Consider the following 24,841-nt stretch of genomic DNA (forward strand, 5'->3'; position numbering starts at 1 on the left):
ATTATGGAGATTGATTTTGGAATTTAGATGCACTCTTATTGATTGTGCTTGGCCGTACATGTTCATATCCTTGAAGATGTATCATGGGGGTGTTGCAACCGGCCTTTCTCCTGCCCAGGTGTAAGTATTGTAAAGAAAGCGAGTTCCTCATGTTCTGGGCGATGGCTTAGGATGGGAAGGATGAGCAGGTGTTGGCCAGGTTAAGAGAAAACCAGAACCTGGTCCATTGAGTCAAATCTGACTCATGAGACCTCACGTGTGTGTGTGAGCAAACTGTTCCATAGGGTCTCTACTGGCTGGGCTCAATCTTCAAGTCTTTCTGCTGAAGTGTCTCTGATTTTGGACTTGACCTCCAACCTTTCAACCAGCATCTGAGCAAGTTAACCATATGTACCATTCAAGGGCTCTATTATTACTCACGCAAATTCTAAGAACTCATTGCTGTTAAGTCAGAACCAACTTGTAGCTGACCCACAGTGGGCTTTCAGGGGCTACAGATCTCCCAGGTGAATGACCAACTTTCTCCTAAGAAGCCACTAGCAGATTTGAACCACCAGAGCGCCTCTGCTTCCGGGTTAGTGGCGTAACTCCATACGGGCTACGTTATCAGAGTTCCCTATAGCTCACAGTCACAAATTATTAGACCTAAAATGAACATTATTAACAATTTCCTTCAGCTCCAGAAGTCTCCAGGGCCACACAGACAGGCCAGGACAGAAGCAGGTATGGGACCTGGGTCCATCTCCCAGGTCCCAGAGCTTCCACCTTCCCCAGGACACTTCAGTGAGCTGGTGAGTACCGACATCCCAATAGGTTTGCAAATTTTCAAATATAGAGCACAATTAAAAGAACTTTATCATGAGCGCCCGGTAGTTGCCATTTAATTATAAGATCTCTAATTTCTTAAACTTGCTTTATATATCTCTATCTGTCTATTATCTATCTATCTTTCTATCTATCATCTTCCTCCCTCTAGCCTTTCATCCATCCTTTTTCTTACACTTTTCCAAGCAAATTGCAAACATCAATAGCTTCCCCTCTGTACTTCAGCATGCATATCATTAATTAATGTTGGATGTTTATATGTTTTTCTTTTGATGTTAAATTTATACATGAGGAAATGCATAAACCTCAAATGTATGGTGGCTGTGTTTTGACAGATGAATACACCTGCATAACTCAAACTCCTACCAAAACATACAGCATTATCATCACCCCTAGAAAATGCTCTCACATCCAAGAAGGGAATGTTTTGACCAAGAACCCTGTTGTCTTGAACATGACTGAACCACCTTCCATGAGCAGAGATTCAGCACTGACAACACAAACCTCAACTGCTGAAGGAGACCCGGCCACCAGATGCAATGCCTTGCAAAGCCTCTCGGTAGAGCAAAGCTAGAGGAATGTGTATTCTTTTCTGTGAGGACTCAGAAAGACAGAATGCGGAGGCATAAGCAATCAGGGATAAATGGTGGATTTTCCCAAAGCAGCTTTGCGTTCCAAATGTACAAGGGCAAACTGTAAATGAAGTGGCTGCAAAGATGAATTAAAAAGTTGAAAGGGGTCCCAATAAAATGTTGTGAGAAGTTGTGTGGTGATTCCAGGGGCAGAAAAAACCACCAGTCAGAGGCATTATCTGTTTCTTCTTTGCCAAAAGCTCAGAGATGGCAAGAAAGTCAAAAGTTTCCAAAAATTCTCAGCAATGACAGGTAAACGGGCTTGGAGTAGCTCTTAATTAACCCAAAACGACACCTGCCAGATGATAGGGATTTGCCGAGCGCACCAGGGGCGACCCCGTCTGCAGATGGTGGGCTCCCGCCTCTGCTCCAGACCTTTGCCGGCTGCAATTAACATACAGAAAGTCTTTCAAAGTGACTTCGCAGCCAAGTTGGATTTCTGAAGGATTCAAACTGGAGAAAAAAAAAAATCTCTGCAGAGGGGGATGAAGGAGAGATGTGAAGGTGGCTGAGCCGTTTCTCCAGCTCCTTCTTGTGGCTTTGCAATTGTGAATGTCAATACAGAGACTCGGGTGTCAGCAGGTACTGGACCTCGCTGTACTGAGCTGTCTATGACCACAATGACCATATTCACAGAAGCCAACCTTGACATATATGTATATATATGTATTTTTCATGTGCCTGGGCTCTGACAAAAATTCTCTGGTGACCCCGAACAAGTTATCTGCTTAGTTACCCTTCAACAAGTTCTCCTGAAGCCTCAGTTTTCGAATCTGTGAAAGGGGTATATATGGGAAGGATTTAAACAAAACACCTCCAAAGGCTTTCAACTCTAAGATTCTCCCTTTTCCTGCCTTCACTACTCCTGCCCCTCACCCCCAAGCCTGTCCCTCTCAGAGCCCCAAGTCTCTCACCTGCCCTCTTTTCAGAGCAAGACCTTCTTGGGCTCCCAGCAGGGAAATGAAAACCCAAGCTTAGGAAAGGTCAGCTCTGTCAACCCAGACAGCCCAACACACAGGTCATTGATCCGTTCCTGGGAAAAACTTCTCCCACTAAATCAGGCCAGCCACGGAGGCCTTCAGAAAAACAGGGAAGAGAAAAACCGAGAGAGAGGGCGAGGGTGAGGGGGTGAATGTAAAATGCATCTCATTTCTGTTTCTCTTGGAGACCTGGCTCCACAGCTGGATGGCAGCACTGGGCTGGCTCAGGGAAGCCAGCGTGGAGGCCCGATGTAGCCCTGACTCAACAGTGGCCAGCCAGGGGTGGGGGGTGGGAGGGTCAAGGGAGCAAAGTCTCCAGTTCTCTGGATTGTCCTCAGAGAAAAAGAGGCTGCAGTGCCTACACAGCCCACTTCCTAATGTCTACAACTAGACAAGAACCCTTTAGAGACTCCAAGCAGATGAACCAGTCGTGAGAATAGAACCCCATCATACTCCACAGTAGGTCCTCCAGCTGGTGGTCCATCAGGGGCAAAAACGGGGGTGCCTGGGCCACACAGGTCCAGTGGAAACCTGGTGATGGGCTTCCCAGCATTCTATTAGCAAGCCTGTCATTAGCCTGATTCCTGTAGGTATTTCCAATTGAGACTCTAGTTCTGCTATTGCAGGTTTCAAGCAGTTCTAGCTCAATTTCAGTTCACTTTCCTGCCAAGGATTAAGGCCATGGGATTGACTTCATTCCAAAGAACTGTTCCTTCCTTATCTAAGCAAGCAATGAGCAAGACAGGGTGCAAGCAGCTCCCTGCAGCCTCATCAGGTACAATGCAGCAGCTGGGGTGTGTGTGTGTGTGTGTGTGTAGGTGTAGGAAGGGGAGCTGCCAATTCTGGCATAATGATCAGAGCTCTACAACATCCACATTGTGATGCCCACAGGTGGCACGCTGGCAAAGACCAGGTCTGCCAGGCTCTTCCAGGCCTGGTTCCACCAACCTTCCCTACTAGCCACACATCATGTTCCACACTTGGCTCTCTATCTGCTGTTTCCCCATGTGCTCCATGGTACCCATCTCCATGCTTCTGTCACATTGATTCCTTCATCTGAAATGCCACCCTCCTTCCTCCTTCACTGCCCAAGTCTACAACACTTTAAGACCCAGCTTGAACGCTATTTCTTCCATGAAGGTTTTCTGGACAGATCATTCTAGCTGAGAGTACTCCCATCCCCTGGCCTGGATCCATCTGCTTTATGTCGCTGAGTCCTTGATGCCCAGACTCAGGGTTATCTATGGCCCTCTCTTGCTTCTTCTCTTGGTGACTCTGTAGCTGTTGCTCATGGACAGGAACAGCTTGCTCATCAGTGACTGGCAGATGACCCAGCGCCCCACTGCACCCAGCACAGGGCCCTGCCCACAACAGAAATGTCAGCTGAGTGAGCACTATGTGTACTCAACAAACAGTTTTGAGCCAGCCCCTTTCAGAGTCAGAAGAAAACCATGCCACTGAGTTCATGCTGAGAGGAATTGTCGAAACACTGGTACTCAGAGCTGGACTGATGAGCAAATGTGCAGAGAAGATAATAAAATCACAGATCCATCCATATGTGATAGGAGCATGGAGATTGAGGTGGAACATAGTTACTTCAGGGACCATAGGGTTGAAAGGGACACAGGATGTTCTCCTCAGGGACATCGTCCTCCAACCACTGGGCCACACGATGACAGCGGTAAGGTTGACTCACTCCCAAAGAAGACAGATATAATAAAAAGAAGAAAAGAATGAAAACTATTGATAGATACAGCTCAGGAAAGAGCCAGAGTAAATGGCAGGGTTAGATCTGGGTTGAGAAGACTCCACATCTCGACAATGATTTGATTGTTAGAAGATGCTCAGCCTGGAACTTAAAAGACTTTCTTGAGAGACCAGAATGTTGTGTCAAAAGCCTTTAAACTCCATGTCTAAACCCCTAGACCCAAGATTCCATGAAGTTCAGTGGGAACAGCATTTCATTGTATTACTACTGCAAATAACCAAGTCAAATCTGTGGTGAGTATCTAGTAAACCTACTAGGTTCTCACATACCCTTAGCTGGACTTGTAGATGCAAAGTGACATACCTTTTCTGGTTCTAGACAGGGGCACCTTCAGAGCTGAATGAATGAGTGAGAAAGTAGTTCATGGCAGACAGCAACATCTGGGAGAAACATACCTCTTCTCTTATTTAAGGGTGAGATTTTATTTTTGACTCACAGTATTTATGCACTTGGAAAGCCTGCAATTACAGACTTATTCAAATTATTGAGGAGTAATGATGCTAGTTTGAAGACTAAGGTGGGTCTGATTCAGGGCATGCATCTAAGAGCAGGACAATTAATAGGAATGACAAAAGAATTGATGCCTTTGAGCTGTGGTGTTGGAGAAGAGCACTGAACAATCAATGGCCAGAAGAATAAAGAAATACGTCTTGGAGAGAGTGCATCCAGAATGCTCTTTGGAAGCAAGGATGATGAGGCTTCACTTCACATCAGGCATGTTGCTAAGAGGGGCTGTTCCTTGGAGAGGGACAGGATGCTTGGAAGGGTAGAAGATCAGTGAAGGAGAAGAAGACCCTTGAGTAGGTGGATTGACATGGTGACTGCTGCGATAGGCTCTAATGTGTTGAGAAGTGTGAGGATAGTATAGGATAGGACAGGGTTCAGATCTGTTTTTCATTGGGTCACTATGAGTCATACTTGACTTGATGGCACCTAAGAACCACAACTGGTGATAGGTGTATTCTGGTAAATTAATTCAATTCAGCAGTGCACGTGGTCTTACTTCAAGCAGAACTCTGTGCTAGATCTGCCCAAAGGGGGTGGTCTCAGGACAGCGAGACCTCATCCGTTAGGGAACTCCCTTCATTGAAGAGGATTCTTAGACTCAGAACTAGACATTCAGGTATGAACAAAGGGTTAGGCAGGTGTAGAAGCAGGTAGAAGGTGACATTCATTCTGGCTAGCATATCCAGGAAGACTTCCTGTGGGGAGTGGCTGTCCTCCAGGCTACAAGGTTCAAGAACCACCATTTGGTGGGTAGCTGAAGTCTATCACCATCTACTACCGACCATTCCCAGATGCATTCTAGAAAATCAAGGCACACTCCCCTGGAGGGGAGGCTAGGAGTGAGGTCAGTCCCCAGCAACTCCAGGGCAGGAGTAAGCCTAGTAGAACAGAGTCAGTGCTGGTGTGGAACGGGCCAGAGGGACCTTGCTCCTCTCTGTTGATTTCCTGCTAATAATGTAGAACGCTCTCTAATGAACCCAGAAACCCTCTGACCTACCTCTGAACTATACCATGGCTTTAGTAAATAATCAGACAATGATGGGTGCTAGATTTCTGGAGAGGTGGCGAGGCAGCAGCGGCAGCTGCCCTTGTTGGTAACAGGTAGGCTGTGGGAAGACCATGGCTTGGAGCCAGTCCTATCCAAACTCCCTCAGTCACATCTCAGCCAAGTGGTCTTGGACAAGTCACTGAACCTCTGCACCTGATCTACTTTGATCTCTATCACAATGTGATCTTATACCAAATCAAGCCCACTGGCATGAAGTCAATTCTGGTTTCTGGCAAACTCTCATTGGGTTTCCAAGGCTGTAAATCCTACAGGAGGAGACTACCTTATTTTTCTCCTTTGGAGTAGCTGGTGTGTTTGAACCAACAACCTTTCAGGTACAGCCCAACACTTAACCTATTGCACCACTAGGGCTCCCCGGGCATAATTTTTCTGGGATTCTTTTGCTCTCGTTTTCCCCAAATGCCCACCTGTAGGAAGGAGTAGACAAAACTGATTTTTAGGGTGAATGTCTTTTCTTCCCAGTCTCCCACTCAGATGACTCTGCTTGTCTAAATGAACTTGTCTAAATACTTGCCTAAATAACTCAATAATCTTGATTAGTATTATATGAGGTCCTTTTATAGTAAATAGACAATTTTTTAATAGGTGTTTATAAAGGGATACAAGTCCCCAATCCCTACTGCCAGTTCACAGATAAGAAAGAGGCCTCAGGTTCCCTCCAGCTAGGAGGTCCTCTAACCTTCTGGTGCACCCCCAGGGGGTCCAGGGACCCTTTCTTTCAGCACAGAGTCAGCCCAAAGCTGATGCCCTTCCTTCTCTTTGACCTAGACCTTGGCCTGTCCCTCTGAGCAGCCGGGGGCTTTCCTCTGTAGATATCAGCTCCCCCTGCTCGGCCCGAGCAGCCACCGCTGACTAATGAGACGGAGGTGAAGGTGTCATACCTTGCTGGGAAGTCACAGTGCTAGTCCCGACCCGTGCTGCCTGCCATCAAATTTTAATGCCGCTGCTGACATATTTATGGAACGCCTCACCAAGTGTTTGTGAGGAGACTAGACAAGATTTACCTCCACAATTACTGCCACAATCTTAGGGCCTCACTGGGTGCTGGGAGCTTGGCAGCATGGAGGCCCCAAGCCCCACTGCGCCCCCAGGAACACACTCAATCCTGCACACCTTTCTGTCCCCAGTAAACAGGCCTGGGGCCGAGGGAGCCAGAGATGAATCAGACACGGTCCCTGCCCACTGAGAGCTCGCAGTCTGCGGGAGGGGGCAGCACACACATCAATCATGCAGGTCCTGGGTGGCTGGGGACCCGTGTGTTGACACAGGCTGAAGAGGGGAGGGGAGAGTGATGTCACCTAGCAGAATCAGGGTCAAGAAGGAAGTCAAACATCTGGACTCTCTGAGTCTACAATGGTCCAGCTGTTCTGCTCTCTCTTGCCTCTGGCTTCATGGGGTCAGCGTCTCTATCCCCATTTATCCTGCCAAGGCTCACGGGGAGTGGGATACAGATTGCTCAGCTTCTCACCAGTCCTCATGGGGCAGCAAGAAGTCTGATTCGTTTCCCAAAGAGACTCACCCTCAAGGACTGGAATAACACGCCTAACGTAGGACAGCAGTGTGACTCGCCTACACATTAGATGCTTCTGGGGAGCTTGTGAAAATCCAGGTGACCAGACACCACACACACACACACACACACACACACACACACACTGGTCAAAACAGAATCCCTCGGAGCAGGGTGGACAAGTTTTCAGTATTTCTTAATGTTCCTGAGGGGATTGTCCAATTTGAGAATGAAGATGATGTGGTCACGCTTAAATTGGACTATGCACCGGCAGCATTGGCCTCACCCAAGAGCTTGCTGGAAATGCAGCCTCTCAGGCCTGCTCGAGATGGAGAGAATCAGAATTCACTTGGTAACATGCTCAGGAGATGGGTGTGTAAAAGTCTGAGAAGCACTGACCACATTAAAGAATTTCCCAGTGTCCTCAGAGGCACTGTTCCCAATGATGTCCGGTCTCTAATCTCAGGCTGTCTAAAATGAACCACAGGGCCCAAATGGAAATCAGAGCACCCTAGCCTAACTGACCCTCTACAAAGGGCCGGCTTGTGCAGATGGACTCCAGACCAGCTACTGGGCGGCTGTCACCATTACTCAGTGCACTCGACAAGCACAGGTTCTGTGGAGGTGGGTGAGTTGGAATTAACCTTCAGGTCAGTCCTCTCCACTCCCAAGGCTGGATGGACCAGGACATGGTAGTCCAAGTGTCCACCACAGACTCACTGGAGTAAAACCCTTCTGGCTGCAAGTCTCAGTTTCCCCAGGAGTACACTGAGCAGGTCAGTCCCAAAGTTGGCCACACTGATGGAGACGGATTCTTTTGTAAAGTACGCTGACATTTTCATACATGTTGCCACAGGGCTGGATGAGAGGTGGCTTTGAGGCTGGAGAGCTCTGGGGTGAGAGGAGGAAAAATGACTCTGGGGGTCAAGAAAAGAAGAGTGGAGGAGGGTCCTGAGGAAGAGAATGCAGACCTGGGTCAGGAGTGTAATGGGAGACCTGGGCTGGGTCTGTCTTGATGGCAGAGAGGCACCAGACAATATCTAATCTCTCCCTCTAGTCACCAAGTCGTGACTGAATGCTGCTAAGTGCCAGGCACTGTTCTAGGTACTGGGAGTACAACTGTGAGCAAAGCAGAAAAACATCCCTGCCTACGTGGAACTGATTCTAGTGGCACAATCAGGCAATGGACAAGATAATGACATAAAAATGCAATGCCTGGCAGGGTAGGTAGGAAAAGTTATTAAGGAAAAACAAAACAGGAGAAGGAATAAGGAACAGTTGGGGAAGGAGAATGAGTAATATTTTTAGAATAAAAAATGACCTTAAATAAAAACTGAAGGTAGAGCAGCTGGTAGCCTAATGATAAGAAGCTCCAGTGCAATCCCAAAGGCACACAGTTTGATTCCACCAGCAGCTCCATGGGAGAAGGATGTGCAGTCTCTTCCCATGTGATTAACTGCCTCTGAAAACCCACTGGAAACGGTTTCTTTTATGTCAGACGCTTGTGGTTTGAATCCACCAAGTGCTCTGCTGGAGAAGGAGGGGCAATCTCCTGTACCAGTCAGATCCAATTTGATGACACACGCACACGAAAACCCACTGGAGGGTCAGCTATGGGTCGGACCTGATTTCGATAGCACACAACAACATGCTTATGTAAATAAAACTTGAAGGAAATGAAATCTAGAGGCAGTACAGTCCAAGCAAAGGAAATAGCAAGTGCAAAGGTCTTGAGGCAGGAGTGTGAGCAGAGTGTCAGAGGAATGGTCAGGAGGCCTACATGGCTGCAGAGGGAAGGAGACGAGGTCAGAGAGGGAGACGGGAAGGAGCTCATGAAAGGCCTTTCACCTCCATTGGACTACCACTGCAAACATCTGAGCAAAGAAGGACATGGCCTACTCTCATTTTAATAGGCTTATTCTAGCTGCTTTGTTAAGAATGTCCCAAAGGGGGTAATGCTGCAGTGGAGAGACCAGCAAGGACTTAGTGCAATTATTTATGCAAAGACTAGTCTACTGTCATTTGGGAGATTGAGAAGGACGAGGCTGTAAGGCCAAAGCCAAGGGCATTCACAGAACCAGAGCAGGATAAGGTGTGGCTCTCCATGACCTTGAACCAGCTTCTTCCTCTCTTTGAGCCACAGTTTCTTTGTGTGTAAAATGGAAACAACAACAAATGGTGCTTCATGTAATTGTGGGGAGAATTTTACAAGAGTATGAATATGAAAATACCAGGCAAGCTGAGTAGGGGTGTGGTGGCGGGAGGTCATCTGGGGAATGCAGGAGGGTGAGTGTATCCCCATTCTCTGCTAGCGGGCACTGGGAAATTCTTCCAGCAGAAATAAAGATGGTGGGTACCAGTCCCATCTACTGCAGGGGAAGTTTAGAAAGCCTTATCTAGGTCCTCTGAGGTAGGAAAAAAATGAGCCTGTGAGCTACATGGTGCCAGGGGTCTTACTGTTGGTGGCTCCATCCTTGCCAAGAGATGGTCTGAACAGCAGCTATCTGAGAGGTTGACACATGGATCCCTAAAGTTCCATCCTGCCCTTGCCATGGTCCCCAAGTAAACAAAGCAAAGAGGAGGTGGTACAGAAAAGCCACCTTGGCCTAAGGCATCTGGGCTATGGTAGTCAGACTATATGGCTTTTTCTTTCCCTGCCGTGTGTGTTTGTGTTATGTTCTACCTCGGTCCGCATGGAACTGAAGGCAGCTTCTCTCACACTGACCAAGCATTTGCTTGGTCTGAGCCCTGTGCTGGGTGTTGGGTACAGGGTGGTGATCTGCTGGTGATGCAGATGTGACTCGGCTCATCTCCCAATGAGTCAGAAGCCAGCTGACACTTTGGATTTCTTAGATCTTTGTAGCTTCCATTCATCTGAAGCCTAAAAGGCCTAATACAGTAAAACAGTAAAAAATGAGGCAGGGCAGTCATGTGGGGACGAGCAAGTTGTTCACTGAACAAGAATACCAGCTGCTAGGGCACATGGGGGGGTGGAGAGCTGGTCTCCCACTTGCCAGTCCCTGCACCCTGGCATAGGGCTGCAGCCACTGACGAGACAGCTTGGAAGAAACTCCGAGACAAGCTCTGTGGTATCACCTCTTTCCTGCAGGAGCTTCTTAGATCTGCCACCACAGATCAGGAGAAGAATACAAGAGGGATACAGAACATTCCCAAAGATGGGCCTATATAGGCTGTGTTCTGTCAATTCATATTTATTTAACACAGAGGAGGTACATCAAACATCGGGTAAAATACAAATCATCTGCAAGATGGCATCAACACACCAGTCAGAGATGAGGAGACTGAGGTCCAGCATGGCTCAGGACATGTTCTAGGCCACACTGTCAGGCAGAAGCACAGCCTGTCCCACAATTTTCTCTTGTTAGCAAGGCTCTGGAGCAAGCCATACTGTCATTGCTACTTGGAAAAGACCACCTAAGTGGAGACCTCAACTTCCTCATCTGATGAAGTTACTGGTAAAGGCAAGAAGGTTAGGAAATACAAAGCAGTTCTAAAGGGGCTAGTGCACAAAAACTCTCTATTTATATCAGATGTTGCTTACAAAGCAGGACTCAGCCTCCTTAAAGATCCTCCTAACAGCTGTGATGGCCTAATGGTAAAGAGTTGTGCTGCCAACTCAAAGGCATGTGGTTCAAATCCACTATAACGCCACTGGAGGAAGGTGGGCAATCTCATTCTGTGGGGCTTGCTGCTTCTGAAAATCTGCTGGAAGTTCAGCTATGAGTTAGCTTGAACTTGATAGGACATAACACTAGCCCTGGTAGGAGAGACAGAGAAAGAGAAACGAGGAGACGAACGCCCAGAGAGGGACAGGGACCTCCCCAAAGGGAATGACTAGGAAGTGAGGAGGGAAGACTCCAGCGTGCTGACTCCTGGGCCTGCGTCCTGCACCGTCCTGACCTGTCATCATTGAGTTGATTTGTACACATAGTCTTGGATAAAGCTGAACTGCCCCATAGGATTTCCAGACCACCACATCAGAGCGATTATTGGGTTCTAGTGAACTTATTAGTTTGTGGCCAAGTGCTTTAACCACTGGGCTACCAGGGATCCTTGCACAACTCCCGCTCCTCCACTATGGCCTGAGGCATTCCATGATTTGGACAGAGATGTTCGCAGGATGAGGGTGAGGAGGCAATGTTAAGACAGACCTAGAAGACAAAGGAATGGGAGCAGGGACAAGACTTGAACCTGTGGCTGGTGGATGGGAGAGGTGTCCAGAGACTCCAGAGGCTATCTTTAGACCAGGTGCAATGACCTCTGCACTGCCACCCCACCCTTATCCTCCACTATTCCCATAGTCCCAATCCAGCCAAGGCTGGTGGGCCCGAGCACATGGGCCAACCTCCCCCAGCAGCCGTCCGCCCGCCTCTTCCAGGGCGGCATGGTGGCAGGGCCTGCCTGTTCCCCGGGGAGCCCGCCGCCAGGCCTGATGGCGCTGATGGAGGGAGGGAGGCCGCCAAGCTGTCAGTCTGGAGGTGCCCCTCGGAGCCTCTCCTGGCTGGAGCGAGGAGGGTGGGCCAGGCGCCGGAGCCAGGCTGTCAGGGCCTTCACAGAGATGAGGCCGGAGAGGCGCTGCCTGACAGCTCGCCCACCGAATTAGGACCATTTGCATGCTAATTTCCAGCGCTCTAACGGGCTGGCAGGCGGGCTGGGGTGTGTAGTGCACACAGAGAGGCGCCTCGGCCTCCCCGCCCCGCGATGGAACAATGCTTGACTGATCTAGCTGCGTTAACGAGCAAATTATGGTAATTTTGTTATTACAAATGCATAGAAATTTCCAAAGCAGACGACCATTCAGGACAGTTTCCTGCTCCTCCCCACTCCTAAATACTGAGCCCCCTGTTTGTACACAGGGGCCTGGCACCCACTCCAGGGACAGTGATTTCCTGGAGCCAAGTCTCCCTCAGAACCCTATCAGGGAGACCCAGGGTGAGCAGGGCCAGAGCAGGCCACAGCCGAGGCAGTCCTCCCGGTCAGCAGCTGGCCCTCAGCGACTGCATCCCTCAAACTCGGAGAGTCTGCCCAGTGCCAGAGCCTTGCAGGCCAAGCTGGACCACCACAACCAAGCTGGTGGTTCTCCTAGTTGCTTGGACCCTCCAAGATCCTGAGAGAAATCCAGTCAGTTCAGTGCCTACTGTGGCCTGGGTTCAGCACCGAGGGTCTGATAAATGATTGCCTGAATCTGTGAGTGAATGAGTGTGTGGAAGGAGCAAGAGAAGGGTGGAGAGAGAGCTCAGAAAGCAGGGAAAAGGAAAGGAAGGGAGGACAAGGTGGAGGGAGTGAAGGCGGAAAAGATGGACGGAGTGAAGAGGGAAGGCTAGGGTTTATCCCACAAATGAGGACAATCAAGAGCGACTTCGCAGGGGTCCCACTGGTGGTGTAATTAACCCAAGACTCCACCAGAGGCGTCCATTTGCCAACTGGCATCTCCTCCCAGCATTTATAATTGTCCACTGTCTAAATCACAATTTGTCCCAATTTTTTCTAGTGATCTTCTTTCTGATTAAAATATGTTTTTGGAAGTATGTTCTGGAATGCATCCAGATAGAAACTCTTTCCAAGAAAATTAGCTCCTTGCCCCTGGCCTCGAAGCTTGGGTGGCTGCAGGTGTGAGGATGGGTGCAAAGGGGGGTTCTCCGTCTAAAACAGAAGGCGCTTCTGGGCCAGGTGAGGGTGGACAGCCTTGCTTCTCCCTCCTTGGCCAGTTCTCTTCCCGGCACCCCGACAGCCCCCCAAGTCTGTGACGGGATTTCAGGTGTGGATTGACAGGATTGAAAGGTCAAGCAGTGGCCTCAAATCCATTTTGGAAGTCAGTGGGGAATGAATCATCAGTTACAGAGGAAGCCAGCAGCCAGTGAGGCCTGCTCCAGGTGGCTGGGACACCTGAGCGTCTCAGACCCACGAAGGAGAGTGTGAGCAAAGGCCTAAACTGGAAGCAGGACTTATAACCCTAGCCAGGGTCCTGGTCAGATTTTTCTATTTTTCTGATTTTCTAATTGGGTCATAACTTGCAGAGGAAGATTGAAGCCTGGAGAAGAAAACAGTCATTTCTTTTTGTCTAGACATTGAATAGGAAGCAGAGAGTGGGTCAGAGCTGGGCTGTGGTCTGCCTGGTAGGGCCCAGGTTGACCTTTAACAGGCTAGGGCAAGGTGGGGCACTGCCCAAGAGATGGCCTCATATCCAGACAGGCCAAGGGCAGGGAATGATCTGGGCTTGGGAAGAGAATGGTAAAGGAAGGAAGAGAGCATGATTTGAGTTTTTAGAACTAGGACAAAGGGGCAGACAAAGATGCTTCCTTGTCACAGCTTCAGTGAAAACCTGAAGGAATACAATTCTCACCACAGGCAGGCAGCTGCTACAAAGAGAGAGCGGGTCTAGCTCAGCACTGATTTGCCATTGACCTTGAACGAGTCTTTTCCTTGTCTATCTCTGCACACTCCTCACTGAGTTGGACCTTTGCTGCTGGCCCAATCTCCTCTCCCACTCTCAAATGTTCTAGGAGGTGGGAAGTGGTTTCCATCCCTTAGACTCGTCTCTGGCTTGTTCCTGGAAATTTTGTTTCCAAGAATTCCCCATCCCGTTCACAAAACTTGGAGGCACCAGGCCATGGTCAGTGGGCATGTGTTCTCACCCAAGATTCCTCTGCATGGACAGAGGCACCCCCTGCCCCCTCTACCCAGTGTCACAGCTTTCTCTCTGGCCACACAGAGAAAACCACTTCAAGATTTTAACATCATGTGCCTAAGAGTCTAGCTCGAAATTGACAAACTCTTCCTCCTGCCTTCTTTACTTAGCCACTCACCAGCTGTGTGACCTCAAGCAAACCATTTTTCCCTAAGCCTCAGTTTTCATGTCTGTAAAATGGGGCTAGAAGCCACGCCCTTCCAAGGCTGCTGTGCGGATCTGCTGAGATTATGCATTTTAAAAAGCCTTGTAAATGGTAAAGCTCTGTCCAGATTGTGATTCATAGTCCTAGTGTTGTGGACAAGGCCACAGCTCCTGGGTGTCTTGCTCTGGCAGGACGATGCCCAAGACATTTTTGACTTGGGCTTGCTCTTCAGACAAAAGGAAAGGATAGCACAGTTAGGGTTTTAAAAACATCCTTTCCCCTCTCCTCTGGCCTCTACTTCTTCCACTTTCTCTCTCTCTCTTTCAGCCAGGGGTTTAAGTCACCCTTTTTTTTTTCAGGTCCTTTATCTGTGCCATTGCACATAGACTCCTTATAAAGAAAATTCATTTGTTCAGGGTCACCGCGTGGTTTTTCATTAAAAACAAATTACCCGCATTCAGGGAGGACATCTGGGCTTCGCGGGTCCCATTAATGACTATATTTCCAGCCTCCCCGGCCCGGTTGGGCTCCCCTTGCCTGTCACCCCACGTTCCCAGCCCCGGGAGGACAATGAGAGTGACAGTCAAGTGAAAGGGAAAACATGAGGGATGAGGGTGAGAGGCGAGTCCCCTGAGAGGGGAAGGAGGGAAAAGTGAAAAAAATAAATAACTCCAGCAGAGGCTAACAAGGGCCATTGTCTCAGCATCTTCCAGTGAGAGCCAGAGCAAATATTAGAAGAACGAGTGTGGCATTTAAGCCACACTCGGACCTGTTTAATTATGCACGTGGACCTTGTATCCTTGACTCGGGACCAGCCTGGATAGGGAGGGTTGTACGCAAATAAAATGCACTGGTATCCTTTGGGCAGATGCTGTTTGCAGGGTTTGGGCAGGTGAAGGACTCAGAGAATTCTCAAAAGCAGCCAGGAGATGGGAATATGTGGTCTTTACAGCTGACGGAGGTGACCATGGGCTGGCCAAAGCGGGATTCAGGACACCCTCAAGGGACAGATGAAGCCTCATGGGAAAGGTGAGAGAGCAGTGAGTGTTATATTTGAGCATAGAGGGCAGGTGAAGACAGGGAGGGAAAGGGGAATAGGCAGAAATCTGAAGGGTCATTTTGCTGCTGGCTCAACTAGAAAAGGCCACAGAAGAACTCTGGGTCTGGAAGGCCATCCATGTGCCCAAGGGAGCAGGAGGGAAGCCTGGAGCCCACGGGGCTCCAGTCCCACCACACTCCTCGACCCTCCTATCTGGGGAAGCTGGGGACTTGGCCTCAGACCACTGCACCCAAATTGCCCTCAGCTGAGGCACATCACTGCTGGGAGCTTAGTGTACCAGACTCTGAAATGAGAAGCATCCCATCCTCACAAGGTGCTCTCAGGGAGTAACGGAGAATAGCAGGCAGGTGCTGACTTTATAGACTATCAAGTGCTATGTGGATTAGGGGGTAGGATTGGTGGGATTAGTTTATGGACATGGGACACAGTCTGGCCTTATTTAAGAACAATGTCCACTGGCTCTCTTGCCCTCAAGAGTGTTGGTCACTGTCAAAGATTTTGGGGAAAGACATGTCCAGATGAGTGATCCCAAGGTTAGAGGGGGAGATTTCTCTAACTGATGAAGCCTTGGAGTCAACACAAAACCCAACCAAAGACCCTGGCATCAAGCTGACTCTAGCTCACAATGCTCGTATACAATAGGGTACAACTACCCTATAAGGATGTCAAAGGGTGGAGTCTTTCCAGAAGCAGACTGCTACATCTTTCTCCCTGGCAGTGACTAGTTGGTTCAAACCGTAGACCTTTTGATAGTCAAGAGCTTAACAACTGTGCCATCAGGGCTCCTTCCTTGGAGCCAGGGGCTACAAGTGTGAGGCCATCCATGGACATAAAGGACAGAAGATCTAGATCGAGTTGGAGAATTCCAGTACATACAGGTACAAAGAATATCTTTGTACTCACTGTTCCCACCCCTCAAACCTTCATTTTCTCTCTCCTCACTGTAACTCCCAATGTCTAATATATGTTTCTCCCTCAGAAACAAGCCCAAGAATTATCTCTTCTTGGACTCCTCTCTTGACTGTAATTGCTATGGACAACCTGGGAGGCTTTTAGTTGTGTCCCTAGCCCGGCCTCATCCTTTGATGTGGATGATGATGGCGTGTTCTCTTTCTCGGCAAAACGCCCTGCATAATCCACTAGCCCTCTTGTGTATACATTGTGGGGCCTGCTACCCCCAGACAAGCCTGGATCTCCCTCCTCTGTGCTCCCAGAGTGCCTGAGCTCACCTGTTAGTACACCTCTCTTCCTCTGGGCCCTGACTGGTTTGTTCATCTGCCCTCTGGTCTAGGATTTCTCACGGATAAGGGCCAAGGTCTTTACCCTTCTATCCCTAGGTTTATGCCCAGGACATGGTAGATATTCAATAAATGCTGAAAAGAGGGAAGAGGGTAAGGAAGGCGGGAAGGGTAAGGAGGAAATTAAAGATGGGAAGAAGAAGAAAAAGAAAAATGGATGGACGGACAGATGGATGGATGATGGGTACTGCATTGTGAACATCTCAAGGCCTCACCATCACTCTTTATGTTCAGTCTGGTCTTTTCCGAACCCCTCCTTTCCAGTTATCCAGGGACCTTTCTACAGAGGCCTCCCTCCACCTCACCTTATCACACATCACACATGAAATGCATCAGAATAAAAAAAGGCCACTTTGCTCTGAAAATATGCAAGAATTGCTTTTATCATTTTGCTTCTGAAATTATTTGGCCACCAGTTACTTAATTTATGATGAGTTATGATTTCTTAGCCATCAAGAGGCAGACTTGGGAATTCTTGTCAAGGGAGAAAAATCTAGCCTAAAAAATTGTTTCCAAATGTAATGAAATTTTTATGAGCCATTAAAATAATAGTTAATGAAGTTAACATGGAGTTCTAATTTGTAGACGTTTAATTTAGCACTTATTCATGTCAGTTGCCCAGTTTCCTTTCTGAATTTGAGAGGAAAGAATATTTTCTGGTCTCAAATTGTTATAAGTTCCTGAAAAGTTCTTAGGGGTTTGGTCCAGAGTCTCTCCAAGATCATGCACCCACATTCACCTCCTATGGAAAGTTGCTGCTAAAACATCAAGCCCCTCCTTCAGGAGTTCAAATCTGTTAGGGGTTGAGACACACTCCCAAGTAATACTATAAAAAGTTATGATTTGGTGAGTTGGGTTCTAAGTCACCAGTGGCTGGACTGACAGTGGCTGAAGGAATGATCTCTGCTCCTCTTGGGGCATCAGTCTTTCCCTTTCCTCTTCTAGGTGAGCCAAGCTCAAAACCCATTTTCCTTGTTTGTTACTTAACAAGTCAAAGATCCCTAGTTACCATGTAACTAGACAAAGCGATCACTGTTTATGCTCCTTAGCTAACCTTTTGATAATACTTGGTCCAGGCAAGCACAACAGTAGAAACTCAAAACTCATTGCCATCTAATTGAACCAACACATACTTGACCCTCCAGTGGTTCTCCTTTGTTGTTATGTGTCCTCGAGTCAGAACCAACTCATAGCTGACCCTCCAGCAGGCTTTCAGAGGCGGTAAATTGCACAGGAGGGAGCTCTGGTGACGTAACAGTAAGGACTTGTGCTGCCAACCCTGATTTGAGCCACCAGAAGCTCCATGGAAGAAAGATAGGCAATTTCCTCCTGCGAGATTTATTGCCTCTAAAACCCGCTGGAGGGTCAGCTATGGGTCGGTTCCAACTTGCATGATACTGACAACAGCAAATCGCATGGGAGGAGATTGTCCATCTTTCTCTTGTGGAGCAGCTGGTGGATTTGAACTTCATGCCTTTGGTTTAGCAACACACCTCCTTACCCACTAGGCAGGTCACCAGAGCTCAGGAGGCTCTTAATCACATGAGAGAAAATCGGTGGACTCGAACCACCAGGGGAGCAACTCCCTACAGACAACACCGCCAGAGCTCCCTCATAATTGCTGCTGTTTGGTGTTAGGTGCCTTTGAGTCAAGTACAACTCATAGCAACCCTGTGAACAACAACAGATTGGAACACTGTCCTGTCCTGCACCATCCTCAGCATCTCTGACACACTTGAACCCTTGCTGCACTCACGGTGTCAATCTAGCTTGTTGAGCGTCTTCCTTTTCTTCACTGACCCTCTACCTTTCTGAGCATGATATCACTGTCCAAGAAATACCCTCTCCTAGCAATATGCCCAAAGTACGTGAGATGAAGCTTTGCCATCTTCGCCTCCAAGGAGCCTTCTGGCTGCACTCTTCCCCAGGCCTCTCTATGTTTTTTGGGGGTGGGGGTGGGGTTAGCAGTTCATGAAATATTCAGCATTCTAACGTCACAATCAAAGGCATCAGTTCTTCTGTCATCCTTATTCCTTGTTCAGATTTCAGATGTATAGCAAGTGAATGAAAAGAATCAGACACACCTTAGTCTTCAAAATGGTATCATTGCTCCTCGGTAATTTCAGGAAGTCTCTGAAAAATCTCAAATCAGACTACCAGGTTTGAAGCCCTGCTCTACCAATCACTGCATGGCCCTGGTCAACTTACCTAACCCCTATGAGCCTTAGTTTTCCTCATCAACAAAATGGGGATAGTGAAATTATCTACCTCAAGAGTAATTGTGAGGATTGATGAGTGAACTGGCAGAGCCTTTTGCCCAGCCTCTGGCACATGGTAACAGCACCGTAAGCAGCCGCTTGTTCTCCCACGCAGTCAGGCTGGCAGAGCATTGGACTTCATTCCACATATCTGTATCCATTTCCTAAGGGTCTCCTCACATATTGGTCCCTCACCCAAAAATATTCCCACAGCTTCTCAGACTAACAACTCACCCTTCAAGTCTCAGCCCGAATGACTATTCAGGAAATCCTCTCCTTTCTCCCTCTCCTACATCACTGCCTCACCTGACTTAGAAGTCCCCTGCCCCTTGAATTTCTTCTGCCGATGGGTACACCCATCAGTTTTCCTCTTGACATACCAAGGGAATGATTCTTTATGTTTGTATTCTAGACTAGACTATGAGCTCCCTGAGGGCAGAGGCTGTCTCTGATATTATTCATATCCTGGAACTGGCACACCGTGTTGTGCAAGAAAGGTTTGAGGAATGAGTGAATGACTGGACACAGGGCATTTCATTCCCTCTCATCTGTCTGTCACTCGGTGGGGTCAATGCTACATTCTTGGTGTGGTAGCGCGGTTACAGACCACTAGAGGGCGGCAAAGAGTCAGAAACGCTCAACAGGTGTGCAAACCAAGGCGAGGTGAGCAAGGTGGGAGGGGGACGGGGCTCAAAAGGTGCTCAGACCCTGGGGACAAGAAGAACCTGGTGAGTGGATCTGGACTTAAGTCAAAGGTAGAGGCAGTAAGAGCTAAGATCATTCATTTCCTGAGCAAATAGTCCCTGAAGATGATGATGCCTCTGTGGGAGGGGGCGCTAGCAGATCGCTCTGCCAATCCCTCACCTGATATGGGTATTCCCAGCACCAAAGTCTCATGGTCCACAGATCCTCACCTGGGGGAAGCTCCCCGCCTCCCATGCCTGCCTGTTTCAGCTCCATCAGCTCTAACTGTGGGGCAGATTCTTTATACCAGGCCAGAAAACAGTAACTCCCACCTGTGGGTTCTGGCCACGCTTGTTGAAATCATTTCACTCAGTGAGTACTTGGCTGAGTTAGGTTAACATGCATGCTTCTGCCACCACGCCTGATGCTAGGGTCCTGTCACCAGGGTGTGTGTGGAGGCCTGTCTGAAGGGAGGACCTCTTGTCCCCTCTTGAGCCTCAATACGCTTCCTCCCTCACATGGCCATTGCCTCCAGAACGGCACAACCATCTCAAGAGCAACCAGCAAAGCTGGCTCAGAGGTCACAGAGCTCCCGTGTGGTCACACCACCTCTTAGCAACACTCTCCGTCCCTTCTCTTGGGATGTCTCCACACCTGTCTCCTTATAATTGAAAATGGAAGACAGAAGAAGGGGAAAGCAGAGGGCTCTGGTGGCCTAGTGGGTAAGCACTCAGTGGTGCTGTCAGCCCAAAGGCAGGCAGTTCAAGTCCACCAGCTGCTCCCTGAGAGGAGGATGGACAATCTCTTTCCATGCAACCTACAGCCTCTGAAAATTCACTACAGGGTCGGCTATGAGTCAGCTCCAACCTGACAGCAGTGAGCTGATTGTTGGTCGGAATCAGCTGACCTTGATGAGGAGGCGACTATCCAGGTGAGTCCAATAGAATGCAAGCGTTCTTATAAATGAGAAGGAAAGGCAGGGGAGATAGAACCAAAAATATGGCAGCATGATGAAGACTCAGTCCTATGGTGCTGGCTTTGAAGATGAAGGGATGGAGCTAAACACCAAGGAATGTGGGCAGCATTTACAAGCTGGAAAAGGCAAGGAATGCTGGAGCCTATAGAAGAAACCAGCACTGCTAACACCTTGATGTTAGCCAATAGGACTCATTGCAGACTGTTGGCCTTCAAACGTGTAAACCATGGCTGGGGCATGTGAAACAGTACACGGCCATTGTAAGAGAGACTGTACCAGGGGCATTCCTTAACTGTTTCATCTCAAGGATGAACCATGTTTTTATTGGTTCATCTCCTAAATACAGACGAACCATGCTCAATTCCCCTTCCTTTTTCCTTTAGCCCAGATTTTTTTCTTTTTTTAAAAAAAATATTTATTCATTTTAATGAAAGTTTACAGAGACTTAGGATTTCCAGTTAGCCCAGAATTTATAAGAGTTCAGACACCATGTTAGGTTTCTCAAATATCTCCAGGCAGAAATCAGCTAGTTACAATGATCTGGTGGGTGGGGGGGGAGAGCCCCCTCAACTCATAGGTGGACCTGCAGCAAGATTTCAGAGGCTGCAATTGACTTGGGAGGGGACTGCCCATTTCTCGGCCACAGCAGCTGGTGATTTCAAACCCCTTGCCTTTGGATTGGCAGTGTAACTCCTTACCCGTTACCTACAATGATCCAGAAGCTCTGTGAGATCTAGCATTTGCTAGGGCTTGATAGAAATGGAATCTGAGAAATATCCTTGTGCTAAGCTGATAGGATGTGCTTTGTTTTATTCAATGAGATTAGCAAAGATTTAGACAGTTTGCAGAGCTGCAGAGCCCAAATCGGCAAACACCAGGGAAGCCCAGGAAGCTGTTGGGCAGATGTTGGCGATGCCCTTGAAGGAGCCAGACAGGGCAGACAACACCCTGATGTCAGGCTCAGGACCTGATAACACGAGCCCAAGTCTAGAAGCTGGCACCTAATGCGGAGAAATGTAAACTATGATTTCAGGTCCAAGAGTTCAACTGCCCGGAAGCTCCCTGGAGGCAATCCCTCCCCTGTGTGTTCTAGAAGCAAACGCTTTCCCTTACACATAGAAGAGGTGACAGCCAAGTGCCTCCCACAGCCCATGGTGGGCAAAGGCTCCCGAGATTTCTAGTTTCCTCAGGAGTCCACTGCCAGTCGAGCAGAGCCTAGGAGGCAGGTCTGCTCCGTAGAGGGAACCAGAACACGGCAATGTACAGCTTCAGAAAGGCAAAAGCCGGATAGAGAAATTCCCCACAGCCTTGCCCAGCTTGTTCCTCCCGCCTGAGCGCTGCCAACGTGCCCTTGGGGGCTCTGGAATGGTATCGTCTTGAGCATCATCACAGTTGAAAGGGTGAATGCCTCACAGATTCAGAAATCCAAGAGGCTATGAATCAGACATCTGAGCAAAGACAAAGCTGAAACCCTCAAAGGGGTAGGCTGGGGGGAAAGTGCCCTCCAAACAACATCCACGTCCAATCCCCCCGCAACCTGTTAGTGCTGCCTCATTGTGGGGGCAGGGGCACTGAAGTTCTGCAGATGTGATTAAATTATGGGCCATGGGGTGGAGAGATTAGCCTGGATTACCCAGGTGAGCCCCAGTGCAATCACATGATCCCTTAAAAGAGAGGTGGAGAGAGGTTTAAGCCCTCAGTGAGTTCGCCTCCAGTGGGAGGTAGATGCAGGCCCTCTACAACAGAGCAGATGCTAAGCCTCTGGGGCCCCGTGGGAAAGCTTCCTGGGGCAGGCTGAGATGGGATGTGTTACAAGCCAAAGGCACCCAATTAGAAAGACACTGACACGGCATGAGGCTTGTAAAAAGCTGGCAGATTTTGGAGAGGAAGTGAGAAAGGCAGGCTAGGACCAAACCAGGACTTAAGACTCTCAACTCTTCCAGAAAAGGGCGACTATGTTAGGGGCCATGTTCTCATTGAGGGGCAATCTCAGTGAAGACAATGCTCAAAGTTTGGGCTGCCACAGGAAATCACCCCAAAAAACAAGGCTTTGGGAATAATGTTAGAAGACACAAATTTATTATAATAGTGGTCCTATGCAGTATTTGTCCTTTTGTGACAGAGATACAATGTTTTCCAGACTCAACCATGTTGTGTAGTGTTTCCACTCTTGTTGCTTTTCAATGTTAAATAATATTTCATTGTGTGGATGTACTCCAGTTTCTCTGTCTATTCATTTGTTAATTAGCACTTGAGCTGCTTCCATCTCCGTGTGAATAATGCCGCAATCAACACAAGTGTGCATATATCTGTTTGCATCACAGCTCTGATTTCTTTGGGGACTATTCCCAGTAGTGGGATAGCTGGCTTAAATGGTATTTCTATTTTCAACTTTTTGAGGATTAGCCAGACTGCCTTCCTTGGGTTTGGACATTCAGGAACAGGAACTAAGAATTGTGCCTGCTGAGCCCATGTCAGCCTGGAGTAGGGCATAGCATATGGTCCATGTGAGAAAGAAAGGAGATGGAATTGTAGGGAAAGCAGCACTGTCCTCTGAGCTGGAGCCAAAGCCCCTATTCCTGGCCTGGGCTCCCCTTCATGCTTGTGCATCCTCCTTTTGTGTCTGGGGCCCGAGTCCTGGGGGACCATGGCACCTGGCCGTCTGCTGCCAGCAGGCATGGTTGGCTAGGTGGAGCCCTGCTCAGGCCTGTGATTCCTGCTACCACCATTGATAGGCCAAGAGCTGCCATGCATTCCTGAGGCAACTTGGCCGGAACCACAGCCATTTGCATTTCGAGCCTGGTAATTAAGGCCAGAGGAAACACAGGGGCTGGAGGGCAGGCTCTGTACGGATAAACTTGGAAGAGTTTAGCTGCTGCTTTCCTGCTTTCCTGAACTCACTTTCTGAGGTTCACAGTGGGGAACTGGAGGGCCAGCATGCCTTCAGGGCAGGGTCCAGGGATGTTCCTATGTGCTTTTGCCACTGAGAAGCTGAACTGATGCACTCAGAGACTGCAGCTGGCAGCATAGGGCAGCAGCAGGAGTGTGGAAACAGAGGACAAAGGCCCAAGCTCACACCCTCACAAGTGCAGGTGGAAACCTTGGGCAATCTCCTAAGCCCCTGAGCCAGCTTCTCCTGGAAAGCAGGGATACTGTGCTCTTATCCAGGTCACAGACCAAAGGACTCCAAGAAAAGTTCTCCACACTCCACAAAGTGTCATACACGTGCAGGACCAACAGATTCTAGGCTGCCCTAACTCACTAATTCAACTCACCGCTCTCAAGTGGATTCCATCTCATACCTGACCCTCCATTGGGTTTCTAAGGCTGTAAATTGCAATGGCAGGAGACTGACCATCTTTATCCCACGGAGTGACTGGTGGATTTGAACCGCTGGAGATGTGCAACCTTTGGGTTAGCAGCACAACTCACTGAGGACTATGCTACCACAGCACCTTCTAACTTGTAAAAGGTCAGAAAGTGAGGAGCCCGCTGAGGAGAGGGGAAAGGTGTGTCCCACCACCCCTGTGAGCTGTGTGCACAGCATCTCCCTACTGTCCACATGGGACCATCCTTGCAGCAGGAAAAGTCAGTCTTTTGCAGGTAAGATCCTGGCAGCCCTGCCCCCAGCACTGCCAAGGCCCAGGGCAAGAGTACAGACGGAGGCCAGTTCCCATATGTCTCATATTTGGAAGTGATAAATCAAGCTAACAAACCGTTAAATGAAACATGTTCTATCCTCCTACCTTGTTAAAATGTACCTTGCCAAGATGGAATTTAGGAGTCTTGGCTCCTTGGTGTTTAGTGCCAGGGCACGGCTTCTTGGGGACAGCTCAGCCCCAGTATGATCTACCTCCTCCCCTTCACACCCCCAGCTCCATTCATCATCCCACAGGGCTTTGCACACATGAGTATGGATGCCTAGCCCTCACATCCTATACAGAGAAGGTCCTAGAGAAGAGACTTGAAAGGGCCTGGGAGCTATTTGGGTGGGACCCCTGGAGCAGTGGGTCCTGGAGAGTACATCTCTTGGCCCCACAGATAGCCCATGCTGGTGGGTCACTGTGCTGCAGGACCAGAGCCGGGTCCTCTAAAGAGAGGTGCCAGAGCATCGAGAGTCCTTTTTCCCTAGTCCAAGCATGGTTCCATCTGGCTTTTAGTCCTGGCTCTGCTTTCTGCTGGCTAGCAGATATGGGCACATCTCAGTCTCTTTCTAGGCTCAATTTCTTCACTGATAAAGTAGGGTGAGTAATCCCTCTCTGCCTACTTCTTAGAGCTGCTGTGAGGCCCCAAAGAGAAAGCAGCATGAGCAGGAAGGGGGCGAAATAACCAACCTGGTTTTTTTAAAGGCCCACGAGAGAGTAGTCACTAGTGTATTAGGTGAGGGCTGAAGTCCTTGTAGCCGCACGCTCTGAAATGA

The 24,841-nt window shown here is 48.7% G+C and overlaps 1 protein-coding gene across 10 annotated transcripts in view; it reads right to left on the bottom strand.

The window, feature by feature from the left end:
- Nucleotides 1-24,841, bottom strand: part of PAX5 (paired box 5) — a 198,148-nt gene that overhangs the window by 10,206 nt on the left and 163,101 nt on the right. The gene's annotated exons all lie outside the window — the stretch shown is intronic.

Source organism: Elephantulus edwardii, unplaced genomic scaffold, assembly GCF_000299155.1.
Source record: "Elephantulus edwardii isolate Elephantulus edwardi_28Jun2011 unplaced genomic scaffold, EleEdw1.0 scaffold00052, whole genome shotgun sequence".
Taxonomy (NCBI): Eukaryota; Metazoa; Chordata; class Mammalia; order Macroscelidea; family Macroscelididae; genus Elephantulus; species Elephantulus edwardii.